This window comes from Lagopus muta, chromosome 12, assembly GCF_023343835.1.
Source record: "Lagopus muta isolate bLagMut1 chromosome 12, bLagMut1 primary, whole genome shotgun sequence".
In the NCBI taxonomy this organism is placed as follows: Eukaryota; Metazoa; Chordata; class Aves; order Galliformes; family Phasianidae; genus Lagopus; species Lagopus muta.
In genome coordinates, this window is record NC_064444.1 from 7,552,376 (window position 1) to 7,575,764 (window position 23,389).

Here is a 23,389-nt window from a genome sequence, read left to right on the forward strand (position 1 = left end):
CATAATTTGTGTGATTGATACACTCAAAATCTGATACTGAAAGTTATTTCAGAGCATGAGGGCAGAGCTGAAACTAACGCCTCCTTTTTTATTATATCGGCCCACAGTGTCAGAGGTGAATGTTTGTTGGGGGTATGGAAGTACAGTCTGAACCTTCCTGCCAATATTCTGTTGCATTTTGTTGCCACATGACAGATGGCAGTAGAGGGCAGTCTGACAAAATGGTGCCTGACGTGGAATTGTGAAGGAGGAAAAGCGGTGGAATTGAATGTCTCCATGCAGGAAAAAATGGCACTCATTGATACTTGCTGAACATTTGTGGAGGCCAAATTTTGGATGTCAGCACAGTGAGTGATGAGTGCTGTACTTCAGCAGCATCACTGTCAGAGCAGCTGTGAAACAGTGTCACCTCCATTGGTGCAGATTTTTATCTGTGTAACATGAAGTCTCTTGTTCATTGCTGGTAAAAGTGCATACCTAATGATGGTAATGATGTTGAAAAATATAATAGAGCATTGAGAATTTGCTCTACCAGATAGTGTCATTGAGCTCTTTTCATCAGTTGTAGGTTCCATGGAAATAAATTGGTGGCATTACTTTCAGAGCAAGCTATGTATATTTTATTAACATATTAATTTCACTTGTGACATTATCTTTGATTGAAAAGTTAAACTATCTGTCTAGCTGCCTTGTATTGAAATAAGTAATTAATAAGCGTTACCAAGTTAGTGTAGCTGTGATTGCTCTAACTCTTTTGCCCGAACTGAGGAAGCAATAGGGCATGTCCTTTCAGATATTTAATTAAAAAGTCTGCTTGGTTGTACTATGTCAGTATTTTAGTCATGTTTGTAGGGCATATGATTCTTATTCTTCCGTCCTTTATCTTTACAGGTTTATCACGCTACTGTTGCAACATTGGGTTGGTAGGGCATACATGTATTTTAACTATGGAATCTGGGAAAATACATTCTATTCATTTAAAAAAAAATCTGAGAAATGACCTACAAATGTTTCCATAAAGATGATTTTCCCTGTCTCTGCTTCAATCCAGCAAGCCACCTCGATCTACGACAAAGAAAATATATAGGAAATGTTCTTCAGTAATATAAAAATCCAGTCAAAATGTTCAAATTCAGCTGTTACTTTCAGTGAGGTGAAAAAAACAAGTTCCCTGTGTACAGATCTAAAATGATTTTCTCCCTCTGTTTAGGTAACTTGCAGAAATTATGCATTTTAGGCATATGATTTGTAGGCTTGAGTGTTTCTGTTTTTACAAAAATCGTAATGAAGATCTTGTTGTGGCACTTTATCTTCTTCGTTTATAACTGACACCTACTTTGGATCAAGCATATAAAAATACAAGGGGTGTAAAAATTGAAGTCTCTGAGTAGAACATTTATCTTACAAAAATTACAGAAGTTTGGTGTTGTTGTTTTTGTGTGTGTGTGTGTGTGGTTTTGTTTGTTTTTTTTGTTTGTTTTTTGGTTAGTCCTTTCTCATTGTGGATGCATTAGTTACATTTTGAAATTTTTTTTAGTCACTATTTTTAATTGTTCCACAAAAAATGGAATCCATTTCCAAGTGTATGCAGATTAAAGAAGAGCTTGCAGGACATTGTTAATTATGTATTAAGTTGCTCTGAAAGTAATACTTATTTATAATGCCACGCTTATAAAAATTTGCCCCAGTGGAGGTGATCCAGTCTTTAACAGCTACTAGGACAGTGTCAGTGCCAAAATACACCACCCACTGCCTCACTGTGTTCATATCCACTGTTTAATCTCCATAAATGTTTAGCAAGAGTCAATGAATGTCAATTACTGCCTCTTGGTATTTTGTTTTGTTTTGTTTTTTCTTGTGTATGTGTAGGGATTCAATGAAACTGTTTTGCTTCATCTACACTTTTATGTCAGACGCCATTCTGTTACACTGCCTCTGCTGCCCTCTGTCTCATGGCAACAAAATGTAATAGAATATTGGTGGTTCACCAGAATAAGAAGGTTCAGCGTCTACTTCTATGCCACCAACATCCCCCTCTGATTTTATGGCCTAACATAATAAAATAGGAGGCATTACTTTTGGAGCAGCTCTTGTGTTTGGTTTACCCAAGAAACATTGTAAAATGTTGTTGGTAAATGAAGAGGATTTAGTTTTAATAATGGTACAGTTTTTTATTTGGGTTTGCATAAAAATTACAGCTATTTAATTGCAAAGTTGTTCATGAGAGAAAAATCACATTTCTTCTGCTTCCATGTAAAGGAAAATTGGGTGGCATCAGTTTGTAAGCACAGAGTAGCCACCAATAATTTCATATGCTAAAAAAGCAAAGAGAGTTTCTGATTGTATCTCAGTGTGTAGGCAGCAGGAGAATTACCTCTGTACAGCAATGAAAATAGCAGCTTTGCTTCTGGCCACTAATCCAATTTGAACAAACAAAAAATAAATGAAAGCAGTTATATTAATTGGTAATGTGCCAGGCTGCAACAAGTTATACAAGATGTGCAACTCCTAAGTTTAAAGAATGAGGAAAAAACAAGTAGTCAGGTGGAAATCATAAATTGTATGATGTGAGCAAAACAGATCCAGAATTTCCATCAACTAGAGAAAAACTAAATCATTTCATGATGTCTCATTGGCCTATTTCCTCATAGTAAATTATTTCTTATGTATTTCACTGTGCTTATGCTCTAGTTATTAAATGTTTAACATAGTTCTAAACATATCATAACAATTTTTAAATATCTCTTTCTTTCCTTTCTTTCCTTTCTTTCCTTTCTTTCCTTTCTTTCCTTCCTTGTCTTCCTTGTCTTCCTTGTCCTCCTTGTCCTCCTTGTCTTCCTTGTCTTGAATTGCTGAAATGTGGAATGTATTAAGTCCTTCCTTTGTTTAACTCTCCTATTTCTTTCTTCCTGTTGGTTATGTTGTTGTTTTTATTTCATGTTTGGATTGCAGTGGTACTGGATGCTCAAATAAGTGGCAGAGACCTACTGTGATAAATATTTTATGAATACAAAGCATGAGATAGCGTGGTTCTGTTCTTCTGTTCTAAACTGCAAGTCAGGGAGACCAAGGGTATAGGAAGGAGTGCACTGGTCCCATACTGGTGTTGTGCCATGCATGATGAGGTAGGACTGGATTTGGAGGACTGGATTTGGACTCAACCCTATGAGTACCTGTATATCCAGCATGATTTCTCCTCGCATTTTTTCCTTGCCTTTCTGCATATTGGTAAGTTATTTTCCACTTATATATTTGTAGACCTTTGCTCTGCTTTGAATGGTCAGTTGAACTAAACATTGCTCTGTACTTTTCCCTTTTTAGAGTAGGAGTAAATATTTAGGTTGGCCAAATCGCCCTGCATGAGCTCAAGTTTACACATAGGCTTTTATTTTACTACTGCATTTAAACAGATAGATTACTTTGCTTATTTGGTGTTCAGAGAAGGTTAATACTCTCAAGGAGTCAGTCACCTGGTTGTAGTACAGGGTGTCCAGTCTCTCATTTCATGAGGTTAGTCTAGACCAATACTCAAATATGTCAAGTGCCACTTGTACTGCTATGTTCCTAAGTAACTTTGCTCCACAATAGCGTTGTGTTCTACCTATGTTCTTAACTATATTAAATTCCAAGCTGATACTTAATGGAATGATCATCATCATTATTCTGACCTTGATGTATCCTCTTCTTGTTTTGCAAGAACAAAACTGCTACAACTGTAAAGCAGCTGAGGCAGAATAACAACATACAGCCCTTGGTTAGGTTTAGCTACCACACACTAGCCCAGCCCAGAACATATTGCATTGTCCTCCCATTCATCTTGATCTCTTGGGGTTATACTGCATAGATTTCTAAATGTGCAGGAAACAACCTGAGGCTTTGAGGAAGGAAGAAAGCACAAACTGAGAGCCAAGGTGATGAATTTCAAACAGAACAACTGTTTTGCATAGCTGTTTAGTGAACTTAGCTGATCTTATTTGATAAAAGGTTACAGGTTAATAAGATGAAAACAAGCTATTGCAGGATATACCTTAAAGTGCCCCATTTTTAATTTAAAGATTCACATGGTAAAATAAGCACTTAAAAGAGTAATATAATTTCAAATAAGTACAATGCTAAAGGGCATGTTTCTGCATGACTTCCTTTAATAACTACAGTCTACAGCCTAATTCAGCCTTTCAGATTATTGCAGCATGGGCATTTTTGTTTTTTATAGACACACAGCATGCTATTTTATTCTTGCTGTAGTAAAAACATATTTTTTGGTTGACTTTTTACATAGTGATCTCTTAATTGGAAACAGATGCTAATGTAAGAGGAAGAATGTTTTAATTGATACACTGGAGTTGGAAAATATCAGGTACCTGAAGAACTGATGTGGGTTTAAAACAAAGGGTGCTTTGTTGTCCGTCGTTTGGAATAAGATCACTTTACTATAATATAACTCATCAGAAGTTAATGAGGCCATTGGAAGTCTTGTATTATTTAGCTTGTACCAAAGTATCTGAGACAGAATAGAACAAACAAGTGAAATATGCTTCATTTTGTGTTGTTATTATTATTTTTTTTTTAATCTGAAAATACTGTTGTTTGCCTTATTTACCCCTCATTAAAAACTCTATTGTACCCCATGTATTTTTGAGACACATCTAGCAATTATCACAGATGTATGCTAAATTAGCATTGCAGTAAGTTTTCCTCAGAAAAGTGAAGTGTGCTTTTTCAGGAATCCCCAGACAACTGACCCATGTAGACTTCACCCAGGAGCATGTGCTCCTGATGTGTTTGCAAGAATGGTTGTCTGGGAATCCCTGCCTTTGAGAAACTCTTAAACACTAGCTATGGTGAGCGTGTGTAGCAAACCAAGAAGGCTTTGCAAGCCATTGGAAATTCATGTATGCAAATGGTGTGAACCTCACATAGAGATTGTATCCCCTTTTTTTTTTTTTTTTTCCTTTCTAGAAAGCAAAGAAGCAAGATCTTTTGAATCCACAAACTTTTATAAAGCTCATTCTTATCTGACAGTCATTTAATATTTTTTTCCCCACTCTGAACTTACAGAAATAAGAAAAATCTTTCAGTTTAATATCTGCAGTAGATTTAGTTCACAAATTCTTCCATTAGAGTACAGCACACTTTTGAAGCGGTAAGTGATTAGTCCAAAAAGTCCAAAACTGCGAGACATTTTCATGAGAACCTGAACTTAAATGCAAATAAAGCAACAAGAAACACTTGTCCATTACCAGAAACCTTTTACTGACAGGGGCAAACCTCTGTTTAACTTCAGTTGAAATAATATGTTGTGATTGACAACCTTTGATTAAAAGCAGCAACACTAAAATTGAATGTCTATAATCTTCTTGCACCACAGGTCAACCTTCAAGGGTAATGTAATATCTGTTGCAAAATTTAGTGAAATCCTTTACGTATGATGTACGCTTCAGTATGTATTTGAGGCATTTCTAGTTACAATTCTTGCAATTGTCAGCATCTGCAATGCATTGTGACTGACTCACTTGTATTAGTGTCATGTTGGGGGAACCTGAGTTGACACAGGTCAGTTTTTGAGTGTAGGGGTAATGGGCATGCTTCAGCTACTTTTGATTTATTGCAGGATGTAATCTCTAAATAGCATTACACTGCTCTAGATAAAAAATGTGTTTATTAACAAAACGAACTAGCTCTATAATCATTCCCCTAACCTGGGAAAGTCGGAGAAAAACAGAATGAAGGATCTGGTAGAGGTGTCAATGGTTGGGAATAACTGGGCGTAGGCGCAGCTACGTGCCTTGCACTAGTTGCTCTGATGCTCTGCCCTCTACAGACAACGTAGGGAAAAATTAGGTCTCTTCCCAAAAACTGTTAAATTAGTTTTGCATACACATCTGGATTTGTCACATTTTGTGACATATGGCCTGACTTCCATTTATTGGCTTGGACATTAAAGCATATCCAAATTGTTTCAGTGTTGATATTAATGTAGTGTTCAAAAAAGCTAGAAATAATAATACCTGCACCATAGATGCTTTATTCTTCTTTCAGATGTTGCATCAGAAAAGTTGAGGCAATTCTGACCACAGTAAAAAAAAGTGTTGGAAAACGTCAGTATGGCTTCTGACCAGAACTTTCATCCTTGTCTAAGGCAAGCATAAAACTTCAGAATCACAGAATTGTCAAGCATAAAACTTCAGAATAATTAGTTACTTTAAATATATACGCGTTTTCTGCCTAGCTTATTCTGAGTTTATATCCATATGAAGCGTGAAGTCAATTAATATGGCATAAAGTATATTCAAGCCACTGTAATGATGTCTGGGACACTTTCTTGTTTTCTGTACGCTTTTAAATTATATACAAAGCACAAAAGACTATGGACATAAATTGCTAGGAGAATTATGATTTTTTTTAATTAATGTTTTTTTTTTTTATTTGAACTTCTATCCAAGCTATTTTAATGGCTGTCAAAATTTATAGCATAGGTTTAAAATGCAACACATTCTCTATTCCTTCTGTGAATAGCAGGCTGTACAAAATTACTTCTAATATATTTGTAGAGATTGCAGTGATTGTCTCTAAACAATTAGTAATAAAAGTATGAATTACATTTGTAGGCAAAAAAAAAAAAAAACAAAAAAAAGACAAGTGCATAATTATGGGTTTTTTAAGAGGGTAATTCATAAGGATCTAGTAGGTCATAAATGAAAGTAATTCATCTAAGCATTACTGTATCCTCTTTGGGCAGAATTAAGGGAAGGAGAAACAACTTGTCATTTGCAGGTGAAAAGAGAACAGTTTTCCAACAAATTCTAAATGGTTCATGATCTGAGAAAAAGAAAATATCTTTTGATCTTTGAAATCAAATGGATAAACCTCAGCAAAATAGCAGATAGTTCGGTAACTGCAGAACAGTTATTTTATCTCTTTCCTGTCTCAGCATCACTGAGGTATAAATTCACATTGTTACATGGACTGCAAGTAAGAAGAGGAAGTAATATTTCAACTCTGTTTAGCATTAGTGAGCCTAGACTGAAGTAATATGTCCCGTCTGGGGCACAGCACTTCAAGAAGGACATGTACTTGTGGGCTATTTGAAGAAAGCCCCTCTGACAGCTTCAAAAGATATCAGAGCATATCTTTTGAATAAAAAATAAATGAATTAAGTTTGTTTAGCCTAAGGGAAAGAAGACCAAAACCAGGACAGTTTTAGTTTTATTACTCAAAACCTATTATTGTAGAAGAGAGGCTGTATGTTACTCCATTATGCCTGTCATGGAGAGGATAAGTATAATGGCATTAACAAGCGAGGTTTAGGCTAGACATAATGAGAAAAAATACTCTAATGGCTGGGTAGGCTATCACTAGTATAGAATGCCTCAGGAGGTTAAAGTCTCCAAATTTAGGAATAGTTAAGAGCAGAGTTGACAAATAGCTACTGGGAATGACATAATTGTGGTTTATTTTGGGGAATAGAAGAGGATTACTGTATGTCTTGAGGTCCTTTCCAGCTTTTTTTTTTTTTTAATTTAAACTATGAATTCTTATTTTGTTCCCAGCACTACAGTTCTTGACTGCAGAACTCAAAATGCCTTGTAAAGAAAAGACGATTGAGATGGGAACCTAGCTCATTTTATTTATTTAAAGTTTTATCCTTCTATGTTAGCTTTGATTTTTCATAATGATGATTGAATTACTACTATTATCACAGAAGACTGTGTTTTAAAAAGGAAGTGAGCTATTATGTGGTCCAGTTACAGTGTATTTCATAACCTCTTAGACTGTATGTCTATACTAACTAACTAACGTTATCCTGTAAATACTGTGATATTCTATTTACGGGTTAGTCAAGTTTTTCATAAACGTATTTTCATTTCTGGATTTTGTAAATTCTCAAGAGATTTGGTAAAGGCTTACACAAAGTGATGCAATGGAGAGACTGAAATACCACAGCAGCAGAGGTAATGTGCAAATTCCTTCTTTGGGCAAGAAAGCTTCTACTCTGTCGTGATGTAATGAAAGCATAACATATTCTGTCATTCAAAAACCTAAACACAGTCCAGCTGAGAATTTTGGACAATTCTTCCTGTTACAAATTATGAAACATTTATCTTTTGCAAATATCTGTGATGTAACTGCATCACACGTAGTATCAGTTGGAATGGCATCACGTTTTATTAATGTGTAGCTAATAAGGTCTTCTGCTGGAATCGATGCGTTCTAATACCATTCTTCATGGACTGAAGGAACAGCTATTTCATTTTTCACTACAGTGTATGGAAAATTGTGGTGTGCAGTTTTTTAAAGAGAAATTCACACTGAATTTTAGACAGCTTGCATCCTTCTCTTATTAGTATTTGCAATGCTTGAAAATGAATGCTTCACTTTAGCAACAGACAAACTATCTCAGTGTACCTGAATCAAAATGTTGTAAGAACAGCAGTGGCAATTCTGTGGAACTATCATAAAGTTTTGGTTTATGCTTCAGTTCCTTAAGCAGTAGATATTTGCATTTGAGAAATGATTTGAATTGAAACATATTTTTCATGCAAGAAAAATGTGTTGAATCAGCTTACTTGGTATGACTGTTGAGGTCAGTGTTTTCAGTTACTCTCCTGAGGCCTGAACTAGATGGGGGGAAAAAAAAAATCTTGACTTTTACATCAGCTAGCACTGGGGTTTCTTCAGTGATGCTCTACGTTGACACTTGAGTGCAGCATCCTACAACATCCTGTCTTCATAGAGTGACTAGTGTCCCTAGTGTTTGACATGGTAGATTATTATGTTTATACAGTTTCCTTTTTTTTTTTTTTTTCTTTTCTTTTTTTTAAATAAGGACATATATTTTCCAGTTAAAATTAAAATAAGTGCCTGCAAGGAGAGGTATCATGGAAAATATGCTTAGAACAATTAATCTGTTTCACAGCTTGGAAAAGAAAGCAGGGAGAAAAAAAATGCAGCTGTACATCTGTGCAACCAGAGCAATAAAGAGAATCTGGGATAAAGCTGTGTAGACACTTATCTACTGCTGTACCTGTTGCAAAGTGAAAACTGATGGAGTAGGTCATGAAATTTCTACTCGTTTTAGATTTATGGCACACTTGACAATAAAAGATACAGGCTATAGTATTTATCGTTTTTAATGAGATAGTAGTCAGACCATGAAAGACTCTACGTGATTTTTACTTTCTGTTCTGGTGCATTCACATGTTCAGTTTTGCTGCTCATGTGGGCAGAGAAATCACAGTAAATGACTGCTTAATTCGCTAATATTTTGAGATTACAGTCTTGTGAACCTGCCTTATTAAATTGGCATGTCGTTTTTCATCAATTTATTGGACAAGTTGATGTATTTAAATGTGTAATATATACTAAGTAAAGTTTTAAATATTCAGCTAGGGTTCTTATAGTAATTGTGGGTATTCAGATATCTAATGTAAAAGGTCAGAGCTGTAAATAATTCCTTGAAATGGATTTTTTTTTTCTTGCTTTTAATCAGAGAATTTGGAGAGGGAGGAGTATTGCCATAGTATGAATTAGTCTAATAGTTTCTAGCTATATTCAGATTTTTATGAACAATCTAAACCTCCTACTCTGTAACAGAAGAAAATATTTGAAGCTTAATGTTACTTAGCAAGTATTGGATTTTAATCAGTAACTATGTGGAACAGTTATTCAGATAAGAATATTGCACCAAGTAGTAGTATTTCTAGTGAAATAAATAAATTTAACTGCATGTGTGAATAATCACAAAGACTTTCTTCAGGACTATATGCAAAATAAATATTAAGATCAACAGTTACAAGTAGAAGGATAAGCACTGTCGCTCTGGAAGGCTCTGTGTGAGGAAGAAGGATTGTTCTGATGGTTTGATGTGACAACTTAAAGCACAGTCCTACTGAAAGGAATGGCTTTGTAGCATTGTAGTTGGCTGCTGTTAATCCTTGAGAAGCCAAACAGCTCTGGTAGATAGAAAATAAATTCTTTTCTGACTTATTAATGAAATCACTAATGGCATTCCACTTGTACAACAATGTTGTGCTCTTTCTTGTCCCAGTGGAAACCTTTATCAGTAAAACTGCAGTGGCATGAGGCTGAGAATGTTTGTGGATGGCTGTGGGATTATTTGGAAGTAAGTCGAGAATATACCAAGGAAACACCAAGATGTAGACTTATTTCTGAGTTACACGTACGGGGTTTGGACATTGATCTGAATTCTGAATTATATACTCTTTTCCTCCTAGTTTTTTAGATGAGGAGTAATGACTATATATTCTTAAACAATAATAACTGAAAGGAACACTTTTATTAAACAGCATTTGGGTTAAAAATCTTTCTACTTTAGGAAGTCTGATTGGGTTTGTAATGCTCTAATGACTCAGATCTAATGATCTCATAGTAATATGATGGATCTTATATGCTATTTTTATCTTTGATATATATATTTATTTATTTATTTAGTTTGTGATATTTTAATATTGCCAAATTAGAATTAAAATAAGAACAATACTACAATGTATTTTTCTACTATTAGAGAAATTTTCTGCAAAGTGGCTGCCCCCTCCTTCCCCCCCAAAACAAAACAAAACAAAAACAAACAAAAAAACAGATTTGGGGCTCCATTTTATACAATTCACATCAGTTCCCTCATTGTAGGGTGCTTTATTTAGACTTCATCTTTTGAACTGCTTTCCAAACATAGTGAAAATAAATTCTAGTCTAAAGTAAAAGATTTATAATTGTCAGACTGGGGAGATGGAATTTTGATGACCTTTCCCTAGTTTCAGACAGTGTTTGTGTTTATGGAACCAGATTTTCCTAAATGGTAACAACTTGAGCGTGTCATGAAATCTTGTCTGTTGAAAACTTTTAATTGCCTGGTATAAATTCATAGCAGGAAAAGAAAGTGGGAAAGAAACAGAGAAACATAAGTAATAAAAATTATTAAATGAACACCAATAAATTGCTTGTTAATATAAGATTAAGGTAAAAACAAAGAAGGATCAAAATCTAAGTTAAGTAATTAATAATAGACTTATGCATAGAATCTGTTTTTCTTGAGTTGGGGGAGCAGAGTGACATAATTATAAATGGAAGAATTGGTGTAAATGAACATTTTACAGTGACCATGGCAAAGTTTTCAAAGATCAAGCCCAACATTTTAGTTGTTGTATAATTAATGTTTGATTGGTTTAAATATCAAATTAGAATGATGATACTCTTTAACTTCACAAAATGTGTCATTAGAGTTGCTAATTCTAACTAAAAACATATTTTAATAAGCGCTGTATTGAAAGGAAAAGGAATAGAGATATTTTTTGGATTAGGCACATATAAAGCTAGAAGGGGAGGGAGTTTGAGAATTTTGATTTTTGTTGTTGTTGTTAAATTGCATAACTATCCACGTTTTATAACTATGCTTCATTTACCTTGAAAACAATTTATCTTGAAGGGAAACGAAGATGGAGTTTCTTGTCAAAGATTACATCTAGTTGATTCCCCTTTCTAAAAAAGAGAAATAATTATTTAAAAAAAAAAAAAAAAATCAGTGCTAAAGGCTAAAAGGCTATATTGAAATTCTAAAGAAATCTGCAGAAGTGTGGTGCTTTAGGCTTGTTATCAGGTACATACATTTGGGCATCCTGACGCTCTATAATAGAAGTTCACTGCTTGACCTTTAGTCTGTAAAAATGGTGTGCCATCGTTAGCACTGACTGCTCACGGTGTTCTCTTGTTGCTCTGTAGGCCAGCTTAAACCATCTCGTATGAAGCAGCCTATTTCATGATAGACTCTTGAGTTTGCTGCTGTTAAAAGGTGTACATGGTGTTCAGTAATGCTTGCAAATATATAATGGATTTGCTTCCCTTCCATATCTCCCTTTCCTTTTCTGATTTTCTAATATATTTTCATGTTCACCATTAAGAATCCTGTGCTACTGCTAACATTTTGTACATTAAATTGCAATTTAACCTTCTGATGCACTTGAAGTAATTAGTTTTCTCTCAGACTCCCCATTCTGCAGCAATAAGAGATAGAGGACTGTAATTCTTGGCACCTCCTGTATTAAAAGTAGGAGTAAAGTACTGTCTACTTGCCATATTCAGATGGATCAGTTGATAGGTCTAAACTGACATCTGGAAATCCCATTAAAGTTTTATCCTAAAACGTAGACCAAAATAAACCTGACCTGAGGCGCCATTCTTTCCTTTACTTACCTAATTATTTCTCTTTACCTGGAGAGGAAGAATGTTTCAATTTTGCAGCAACTTTTGATGCTAAAGAAAACAATTAGCTGGTTATGGCAGAAAGCATAGCAGGAAGAGTTGTACTGTGTAAAAAGTCTCTTCAGATATATTGAGATCATAAAAATTGAAAGAAGTAATACAGAAATAAATGAAAGCCTTCCAAACTGCACAATTAGATTTTCATCCTCAAGTTTAACTCTGAGTCTGACTGACTCTAAATGTAAGGCTATTTTACAGTTGATTTTGGAAAAAGGGAAGTCTGCAGAAATTGGCAGAAATTTTAAAGAATACTCAACTCCCCACAAGATTTCTGCCATTCAATTTGGGCAATGTAGTACGAGATCAACAGCTTTCTAACTCAATTTTTTTCCATTATTTGTAGCAGAAATGTTATTAGATATGGATTTAAGTAATGTAATTACATGCAAGTGGTAATTTAGAAGTATTTGCATGAGAGCTACTTGAGGAACTATGGTGTTACTGAAATCAAACCATGATTGAGACTTAAACCTAATCTTACCCTGCGCTATCCTTGAATATTATCAACACCTTTCCACCCCTTTGGAAAATAAATGGAGGAGAACTGTATGCAAAGCAATAATGTTTTCTTTTTTAAGTGTCCTGACAAGATAAGTTAATTAAATGTTTTACAATCGGGGGAAAAAAAAAATCAAATTTTAAATAGATTTTTAATAAATAATATTGGGGGGGAAGTGGGGAAGGATCAAATTGATCAAATTTCCTGAGCTATTCTCACTGTAGTGGGCAGATTTTAGTTAATATTCTGTATGACATGTAACTGAGGATTTACTGTGGTGAATATACATGAGCTTTATATTTCTTCTGTCTGTCATCTGTCATGGTGCAACATCCTGTTGCCTTCCAAGATGATTGATTGAAAGGATGGTTTTAATGATTTTTCTATGGTAAACATTTCAGTTCACTTTTGGTTGCTGTGCTGGTGATTTGTTCCTTTTAACTGCACTCTCTAAGAGCTCATAAATGACATTTTATTTAGGGTTCAGTTGAGAAATTCACCCAAAAGTTGAGTGAGTTAATCTGAAAGAACAGCCAACCTCCAGCCAGGCAAACTCTGATGCGCTCTAGGTCTTCCCCTGATAGGCAGCAGAGTAGAGTTTCCAACTGATCACTATGATCGTTGTTCACTTGTCTTTTTGTGCTTAGTATCTTCCCCAGTTTATAACCTGAATTATTCCTAAAGTATCTGAAACTGCCATCCTCTCTCTGTTTATTATCAGCATGAATTTGCACTGTTAATGTCTTTGGTGAGATTTGTATGATTTGTGTAGATCACCAGGGTTTCCACTTTTTCATCTGCTTGTTCTGGGCTTATATCTGAGACAGTCCTCTTCTTCCTTCCTGAATCCCTGAACATGGTGCAAAACTGCTCTGTAGTACCACTGGGACAAGAAGAGTACGAGTAAGAAGATGCTGTGAAATTTGAATGTTAGATCTTCAATTCAGCCCCCAAGTGGAACAAATATTATGTTTACCTTCACTTACCCCTTTTCTCTGATCTTCAATTAGGCCAAGAATTAATTACATAAGGATTAGAATGCATGATGTCATCTGCTTCCCTCCTAGGAAATTTTGAAATTCAGCCTTATAAAAAGATGATTTCCTTCCTCAAAATTTCCTCAAGTTGCTGTTGCTCGTCACTGCATTAGAATTAGTCACAAAAAGAAGCATTTTGGAAGAGATCTGTACTGCTTTATTTTTTGTTCTCCCTTTGTTTCTATTGAAAGTGTTGTTAGCTGTAGACTCCTGCTGTATTTATTAGTGTAGTCAGACATGCAGTTGACAGTAGGAAACTTCCATAACATCTGCATCAACATAGATCTGTCTCAAATCAGTCATTTCAACATTTAGTGGATTTTATTTCAAATATAGGAAAAATTGACGGAACTGAAATTTCTGTGGTCATTTCTTTCTGAACAGAAACTAGAAAAACTTTGTTTTTGTTGCTGCTTTTTACAAGAAAAAAAAATCAAACTTAAGCTTTTTCAGTTGGCAGGCTTAGGAAGACAATGGCTTTGTGTTAATGTTTCAGATTTTCTGTTATCTGTTTTCTGTTCTGCTTTTAGGGGCAGAATGATAACTGCTAGATAGGCTTGTTTCAGCATCACATCTGAACAGAACAGAAACAGGAGAACAGAAACTCTACCTGGTGATAAATGTTAGATGATAACAAGAACAGATAGCAGTTTAAAAATATGCTGGTGTAGAGTGTACATATATATATATATGTATTTTTTTTTAACTATTTCATAAGATAGTGCATGACATTATAAACAGATTCATTTACCTGTTTGGGATTCTGTGTTTGTGTGTTGTGTTTTTAATTCTATAGCTTGAAAAGTATTTTTGAAAGAACGTGATCTTGAAAATGTATTCCTTTATCTGAATCTTAGTATTAAAACTGTTTACTTCAATGGTTTTGTCCTGACCTGCAGAGCAATAAAGAGAAAAATACTGATTTGTGCTCTTCCAGAGAGATCTGTTAAGTGTTCTGGTTTTGGGTGAGCTGGGTTTGTTGCTTTTGTTTTTTCCTTTTTGTTAAGTATCACAGTTCTTTCTGTAGTGCTAGACTTTGATTCTCTGCTTGCTGGACTCCCCTGACAATCTTTAAAGGTCCTATATAAATTATATTAAAGCCAGGTGATGAAAAATGATTTGGACCTTTTAGGGGTTGAGAATGGATGTGATATTTTTTTCTGTGATTCTAGAGGTGCGAATGCTTGGGTTTGGTTTTTGTTACAAGATAATTTGGGTGGAGCAGATTATTGCTAGCTGTCAACTGGGATGGAAAGAATTGCAGTTTAGGTGATGCTCTAAAAGAATCTGTTGCAATCTGTCAAGTCCTGAGTCGTTTCTGGAACAAAATTGTTCTGAAGCTGTTGTAGTCCTTCCATGGGTAGGTTGAGCAAGGTGGTCTTTAGAATTGGAACCTTATCCTTTCTGTCCTTCATCCTGTGCTCCGTGTCTGGGAGTAGCAATACTAATATTGTGAGTGAGATTGACATCATTTAAAATTGTAAAAATTGAAAATATGGCATGAAAAAAAGCTATTGAAGTATCAGCAGCAGAAGTGTTGAAATTTCAGATTTAAAATACTGAAGAATATGATCTGATGTATATCTGAATTGTGTTACTTCTAGCATGTAAATCCGCTTGGGAAGTACATGGTCTGTAGTGCTGAAGGAAGGGGAATAGGATGGAAATCTGCTGTTAAGTAACAAAATTTAATAGCAAATACCACATTTTTAAATAGCAACAGCTCCTGTGTTATTTTGAGCATCTATTTACTTCTATTGGCAGTCCAAGTCCTGAGGCTGAGCATTTAATTTAATGCTTTACATTAAAGAACTATTCTCGTATAGTGCATTTGCCTTCCAGCCTCTGCAAATAAATAACAAGTGTGCCATACATCACGGTCAAGCGAGTTCCACTGCCAAATGGATAAAACCGCCTCAACCATTTTTTGTAGTACTGGAATAGGAAACATTTATTACATCTATTATAGACAGTGGAGTGATTTAAGAGCCTAAGAGGTGTCATTTATATAATGTTACAATTCTTAACTCTCAGAAATAAAATAAGCAAGGATCCAAACAGGCTCTACATATATACTGCTACCCACAAAACCAAGCATTGCTATAAACGTAGATGGTCATTTTACAGCCAGACATTTTTACACTGTATCTTTTTGCCTGACGTCAGTATCCCTAAACTTTATACTGTTTGAAGAGTAATTATAGATATAGATTTCTTGCCCTGCATGTTCCTTTCTTTAGAAATTAGAAAACCCTTGGCAGTTACAGGAAACTTCACTGTATCACTGCAAAATTTTTTTTCTTCAGTAACGATAATATAGATGCCTGGCCATGAGCATTTGTTGCCTACAGTGAGTGTTTGTTGTTTATCGTATGTGTTGTTGCACCCATGTTGATGCTAGACAACATTCCCTCATATATAACTGAGATGTATTAGTACTAATATTCATTTTTCTGTTGTCATAGTGCCAGCATGATCTGCTCTTTATACTGGTCACTATAGAGAGAAAATCACAGATCTTTATTTCAAAGATAAGTGAATGAAGTGAATGTTTCAAATCGTAGAGTATATTCTGATAAGCACCTGGGAGAGCAGTCTTAGAAGGAGAAAGGAACACAGGTTATACCAAAAAGAATACAAAATAATTGCAAAAAGCATTGGTGTATTTCCAATTGCATTCATATATCATCAAAGTTGTATGAAAATTGCTCAAGTTGCTTATCTCAAAGACAGTTGGTATAAATGACCGAGTGATGTGAGTGTTGCATCTGTTCATGGCAAAGGATGGCCTGTGGAAGCACTTTTTTTTTTTTAAACTTGATTTCTCAAAGCTATTTGAAGAGATACCTGCTTCTCTGGCACAAGAACTGCTTCATGTTTTTTAATATTGTTGAGTTTTCACTTGGAATTTTACTGCAGCTTTGGAAAATTACATCCTATTCTTTGTGTGCTTGATATAGGGGCCTGTTAAATCCCTGAACACCAAAAACTTGCTGAATTTCCCTGGGGGTGATGGTCTTATTACTTGCTATTGCTTCAATTAATTCTCCTGGGAGCCATTTAATTTTTTTTAGCCCTTAAAACTTTTGGAAATTCATACGATTATGAAAGATTTAACTCAACTAAAGTTGTTAGGATAGGGCTTAAGTTTGCAAACCCCATTTTTACTCCCTCATGAGGCCACCAGTATTTGCCCTCTGATGCATAAAATTTGACAATATGAATTATATACCTGCCCAGACCCCACTGTTTCAGATCCGGGGGAAAAAAGTTAAAGCATCAGTATGTAAATTGATGGTAATTCTGCATGCATCAGTAGCAGTGCCAAAGTGTAAATCAGGTTAAGACAATTGACACATCTGAAGACTTAATTGAGAATGAAAGCTCAGGTTCTAAACAGAATAGTGTTCATTGTTCATGTATGCAGAACTTTATCTCAGAATATACATATTCTGATGCTAAACTTTAGCATAGAGCAGTTTAATGTATCTCTGTCAAAACAGAGTCTGTTTCTAATATTGATTTATAATGTAGATTGATGAAGTTATTGGTATAGATTTGTCCACATACAATATTATGCTTTCCTCCCCTTTTATTTCTACTGAAGCAGAAGTCTGTCCCATAATTCCACATCAGGGAAGCTAGAAAAACTTGGAAAAGGGAACCTGCTGAATGCTGCACTTGCAAAGCATTCACTCTTCCTGAAATTAAACTCAAGAACAACAAAAAAGCAAATGCCAAAAGAGTAACTAAAAGTGAATCCTTTTTACTGAAATTTTCAGAGATGGCATTTATCCTGTAATTGTGATCTCTAATCATTCCATAGATTTGTTTGTCTTGCAAATGATCTTGTAAGTACTGCTTTAACCCCAGCAGGACTAGTGGATATTCCCAATAAAGAATGTGTCACATTAATGACTAGTAGAAATTATTTTTCATTTCCAACAGTATACAGGTATTTTGATAACTTGGTCCATATGTGTACTGCTGCTGTTTTCAATCACAGTTTTAATTCAAGCATTCATGTTTTAAAAATTGGGTCCAGAAGGTCTTAAAATAACAAAGTGGGACATGCTTGTTAGATCATCTGCTTTCATGTTACCCCTCCCTGTCTTGTAACTCTGGTTGGTTTTTTTTTATTTGTTTTTGTTTTTTTTGTTTAAATCTAGTTTAAAATATGAAAAACAACTCTCTGACAAAGCACATTTTATTATTTTTATTTATTTATTTATTTATTAATATTGAAGTTAGTGTGAGTATAATTAAGGATTTCCTGGATTATCCAGACAGGAGAAATCTTGGATCAACTATCATTGCTGAAGCCAAATTCATAGAATCATCAAATGGCTATGGTTGGAAGAGACTTTGAAAGATCATTGAGCGCCAGCCTCCTGTGACTGTGTTGCCCCCCACTAGATCAGTCTGCTTAGGGCCCCACCCAGCCTGGTCTTGAATTACCTATAATGGGGCCATCCCTCAATTCATGCTGCTGTACTGGGACACACCAGCTCTCTTTGCACACGTCAATTCATTGAGCATGCTCTCAGCACCCAGAAGCCCTCTGAGATTTCAGCGTGTGATGCATTGGGCTGAATTTTAGCATGTGGCTGGCAGAGTTAGGATTTCTTGTTGTCACTGTATAAATTTGTCATATTGAAGCCCCACATCTATCTGCTCTGTGTGTTGTTTTCAGCTTAAAGCTCTTTAAAAAGAGTGTTTTGTTTGTTGGATGTTTTGGAAATCAATAGAAAATTGATCACAGTTGAAGGGGACGCAGCCTTGTACTGTTGTTTGTGTACAGTCAAATCATGAGATAAGCTCTAAGGATAAATATTAATTGCTATGGCACATCATTGCAAACCAAATTAGTATCTTGCTTGATTAACAGCAGTTGTATTCACTGCTGTTTGCTTAGAAAGCAGATATACTGCACAGTATACAGAGTAGCATTTTAAGGAATTTAAATTCTACCCAAACAGGATTTCTAGATAGAAAGGAAGAAAACTCCAGAATTTTGGTAGCACCAACTGAAAATAATCTGTTAAATCACAGCCAACATGAGAGGCACTTCTAGAGAACTGATGCTGTACCTGTATGACCTAAGCAGTCAGTAAGGGTTATTGAGGCTACACAAAGGTAACTCTGGTCTTTATAATGGGCTCTCAACCATTTTTAATCAAATTGCAAACCAGTATCATATTAGCTAATAAATTCACCAAGAATTTTGGGAATTTAATCCATTAATCTTAAATCTCTGCACAGACAAAAGTCATTGAGATAATGAGTCACCTGAGGCAATAAGATTCAGTAGAAATCAAATGGCTAATTTTTGCCTGTGCCCGTGAATATTTCTTTTAGGAATCCTCTTTTTTTCCTCATGAGAAAAGTATTATTAGCACCTTCTGCACTCCTTTCATGCCAGAACGCTTGAGGAACCACATCTAGTTCTGAGAATATGCTCTTGCAGGCATTTGTATCTTTTTTCTGATGGTGAATAATTTGTGAAGGACGTGTCCTAACCCAGACATGTCAAACTCTGGGACTAAATTTTCACCTCCTGTTTTAACATTTACGGTCTGCAATGACTTGAAGTACGTTTCTATGTGCATTTGCAAAACACAGATTTCAAGCGTATTTTAAGTTATGCCTTGTTCAGAGAATTTTTTTTACCCCACATATTTTATTGGTTCCACTTCTGGATTGTTGGTGTGTAGTTTTGTGGAGTTCTTTTATTTTACTTTTTTAAAATCTATTTCCATTACCAGTTTTCCTGCTAGAAGTAACTGCTTTTTTTTTTTTTCTTTCTTTTTTTTTTTTTTTCTTCCAGTTCATTCTTCAAATGCAGCTTATTTTCCCTTATCCTAATTGTTTTTTGAATTTTAAGGTGTCTACGCAGCAGCTTAGAATCAAACAAGTTGAAAATGGTGTACCAGGGTGTGGGGGGAGGGGAACATGGTGGAATTCAGGTATACCAGCAGGGAAAAATCAATGTTTATCATGATCTTTTCTCAGTGTGAAATGGACTGAGAAAGGATGTTATGTAGCATGAAATCACGTAGAATGACCTTGAAAGAATTTAGAAGGCAATCATGAGCATTCTGTCTGAGCTTGCAGATTTATTATAGCACAAAGATGCTGTGAGTTCTCCTATTATACTACTAAGCAAACAGAGAATTCATAATGGACATCTGTGTGATTAAAAGCTCAATCCCCTGAGAGTGCTGAACACCTCATAATTTACAAATAGAAAAACCTTGACTGAGATGTTAAAGACATTTCCTCATGCTTGGAATTAATTACATATTAGGGGAATTTAGAATGTGGTCTCTTTTTTAATAATGTAGGGAATTTTTAAATCCTTGTTAAATCTTCTGTACGTTTTTATTTTTACTTCCTGACCCTGAGTGTATGTACCTGAGTATTTTGCAAGCTTTGCATGAAAAAGAGCTTAATAAGGAGCCCTGTCCTTTTACAGAAGCTATATAATGTTCACTGTCCAAACACTGCGGAACAATCACTCAATTATCCTCACTCTGGTCAAAATTCCCATATCACCTTAAACTCCATTCTATACTTCTATAAATACTATATTTAAGATAGCATTGCTTAAAGATTCAATGGGAAAATAAAGTTCATTGCTAAATAAACTCAATCTGAACATGCAGGATTCTCATGTGCAAATGAAATTAAATGTGAAAAATATTCTTTTAACCTGGCTGTGCTCACAGTTCAGAGCAGTAGGTGGAAATCTATTCTTTTGTGAAAAATTTTCAGAGTCCTCAGAAAACTGCAATTGACAAATTATGTCTGATGGTTTTAAAATGTCTGAGTATGCTGCATACAATTTTCTTCCTCATTTGGAAGAATTTGAAAGTCTGTTCCCACTCTTGTCATTTGTTTCAAAATAATTTGCTATAGAAGTGCTTCCACTTCTCCAAGTTAATTTCCTTTCCACATGATCTTTAAAAGTATTTTTATTAATTTATGTCAATCTGGTTATTTTCAGCTGTGATGATGTTCTGATCTGCTTATACGGCCTGCTCTGGAAGTCTTGAGTGTCAGTTTTTGATGCGATTCTTCACGTTCTCTATTAATCAGAACCACCTGTTAAATGGACAAATCGGTGTAACAGCTGATGCATTAGTTTCCAGCATTTTCATAGTGCTCATAAAAGGTAATTAACCCATGACTGTGTCAAGGAATACTTATACTGTCATGTGGCATTTTTATCTGTAACTTCATGACTAACAACTGCTGAAAAATATAATTCTTTCTTGATGTTATTCTCCATTGACTGTCAGATACCCCTAACTACTGTAAGAGTTGAAACAGTTATGAAGTAGATAGCTAATTCTTTTCAGCACAACCGTATTAGAAATATTGCATGTATTTGGAAAACATTACGATATCTATAAAAAGCTCTTTCAAGGTGCACACTATAAATTTAAGTAGTGAGATCTGTTTGCAATGCTAAAACTTGATTGCATATAGATTCTTTCTGTCAGCTCTAATGGTGTTATACACGTGCATTAGAGAGTGCAGTATTTTCTACTGAATTGTGTGAGTCATAGAATAGGTTTCTCTTTTCTCTCATTAAAGAATATTTTTAACCTTTATTAGACAATATTGAAGTATTAAGTCTATGGAAAACTTTATCTTTGAACTTCTTTCTTTCCCCCCCAGTAGGAAAATTTAAAACAATTATTTTTTAAGCTAAGTGCTTTACCTACAAGTGCATCAAAAAAAAGGGGGAGAGTGAAATATCATTCCTTTCTCCTGTTGTATGTAAGCATTCTTTGGCTGTGCCACTTTGAAGTAGGAGGAAAAAACCGTGGCTTACATTTATATGTAGGATGACAGTCTTCTCAGATGTTTATTTTGAAGTGGTCCAGACTGAGTCATGCAGATCCCTTTTTCCCAGTCACCTACCTTGTACTGCTTCTGAAGAATACTTCAGTCAGTAGCCTGAAGTGGTAGGGATTGAAATTATTGGGCATTTTGGAAAATTTGTGCCTAAGTATCCACTGTAGTATACAAGGATTACTAGCAGCAGTATCTTATAGAGTGTATATAAACTACAGATGACTTAACTGTGTGCTCAGTCAGAGAAGAGTATGGAGCTTTCACCCACAAGGAGAAGCCTCCGAACATGAGTCATCTCAAGCCATTGCTTTCCTTACAGTTGGATTAGCTATGGAATCATTAGATTTTAAGGCTAAATGCAAATCTCTCTTTTTTTCTTCCATGGTGACACACTGTAATTCACACCTGTATCTCTACATTTTCTTCTCTTCATCCTAGCTGTTCAGCACAGCAGAATTATGACATTTCCATTATATTACCTGTCTTCCATAGACTTACGATTTCAGTTTAAGCGATTTAATTTTACACAGCATAGAATACAGCACTGTGCGGCTTTTATACAGATGAAATTTGCATTACCCATAAGCATCTCTAGTGAAAACCCCTCATATTTTACACATTTCAATTTGTTTCTCATTCTTGACCATAAGAATGTGGAAAGTTTTATATTCTGAACTTGATTGGAATAGCCATCAAGTAATCTGACTTGCAGCACCATTATATTTTTAAAAATTACCTGCCCTCTATTGTGACACAACTCCCCCTGTGTGGCAGCGCAGACGTATAAATATCTTCTAAACTTCTGTCGACGAATATTGTTTTCTGTCATCACAATTGCACCATGAAATATGAAAGTTCAATTTCCTCTTCATTTCCTTTTAATAAAACTTCTGTTCATTTCATTTTTGAAAAGAGATTGGATCTAAATTACTTTGACTTCTTCTGGCCTAACTTTGGTGAATGTTACGAGAGAGAATCTGAAACCCTTTTAAAAACCAGCAAGGAGATTAAGGAGTGTATTCTGGGGGGGTTGTACTTGCATTCTCATCTCTCTTTCAATACAAGCCTTTTGCATTTAGAAATAACAGTATTGATTCCAACACTTTGTTCCAAGAAGCATAAATACTGTGCCCACTGCATGAGCTGCTCTTTAAAACTTAACATTTCCAAACAGCATTTTCTTGTTCGAACAGTAGACAAGGGACTTAGCTGCAGAAGTAAATTTGCCATATTATTTTTCATCAAAAGCCACTGCACTTTATGATATTAATGCAGCCTTTTCAAATTTCTGTAGGTAGCATTCAAAGGGATGGAAACTGTGTGATCTTCGTCTGTCAGTGGTCTATTAGTGATCAAGTTAATGGAATTCAGACAAGAGAAGAAATAAATTGGCTAAGGCAAGTACCAATTTCACAGGTTGGCTCTCCATGAAAGCAGTATCTCTTCCTGTTTTCTTGGATATAACATGTAAACTCCACCTAAAATTACAACAGGGACTGAGTACACTGTTTATATATGAATAGCTTGTGTTTGTGGGTCTATCCACTGATGTTCTTGAGCTCAGAAACCTATAACATCTTCTAATGCAACAAGTTAGAAGACCATCAGTACTTATGACACTATTTCCTATTGTTCACTTAAGGTAAAGTGGATGCTGAATCCTGTGGAATTGATGGAATTTCTGCTTAAACATCTTTGACAAAAGTATAGTATT

At 35.1% G+C, this 23,389-nt stretch overlaps 1 long non-coding RNA gene across 1 annotated transcript in view; it reads left to right on the forward strand.

Annotated features, from left to right (window-relative positions):
• LOC125699196 (uncharacterized) overlaps nucleotides 1-23,073 on the forward strand; it is a 36,018-nt gene extending 12,945 nt beyond the window's left edge. The window contains exons 3-4 of the long non-coding RNA XR_007379481.1: nucleotides 20,819-20,986; nucleotides 22,970-23,073. This is a non-coding gene — a long non-coding RNA (uncharacterized LOC125699196). The remainder of the gene's footprint in view (nucleotides 1-20,818; nucleotides 20,987-22,969) is intronic.
• The last annotated feature ends 316 nt before the right edge of the window (nucleotides 23,074-23,389 follow it).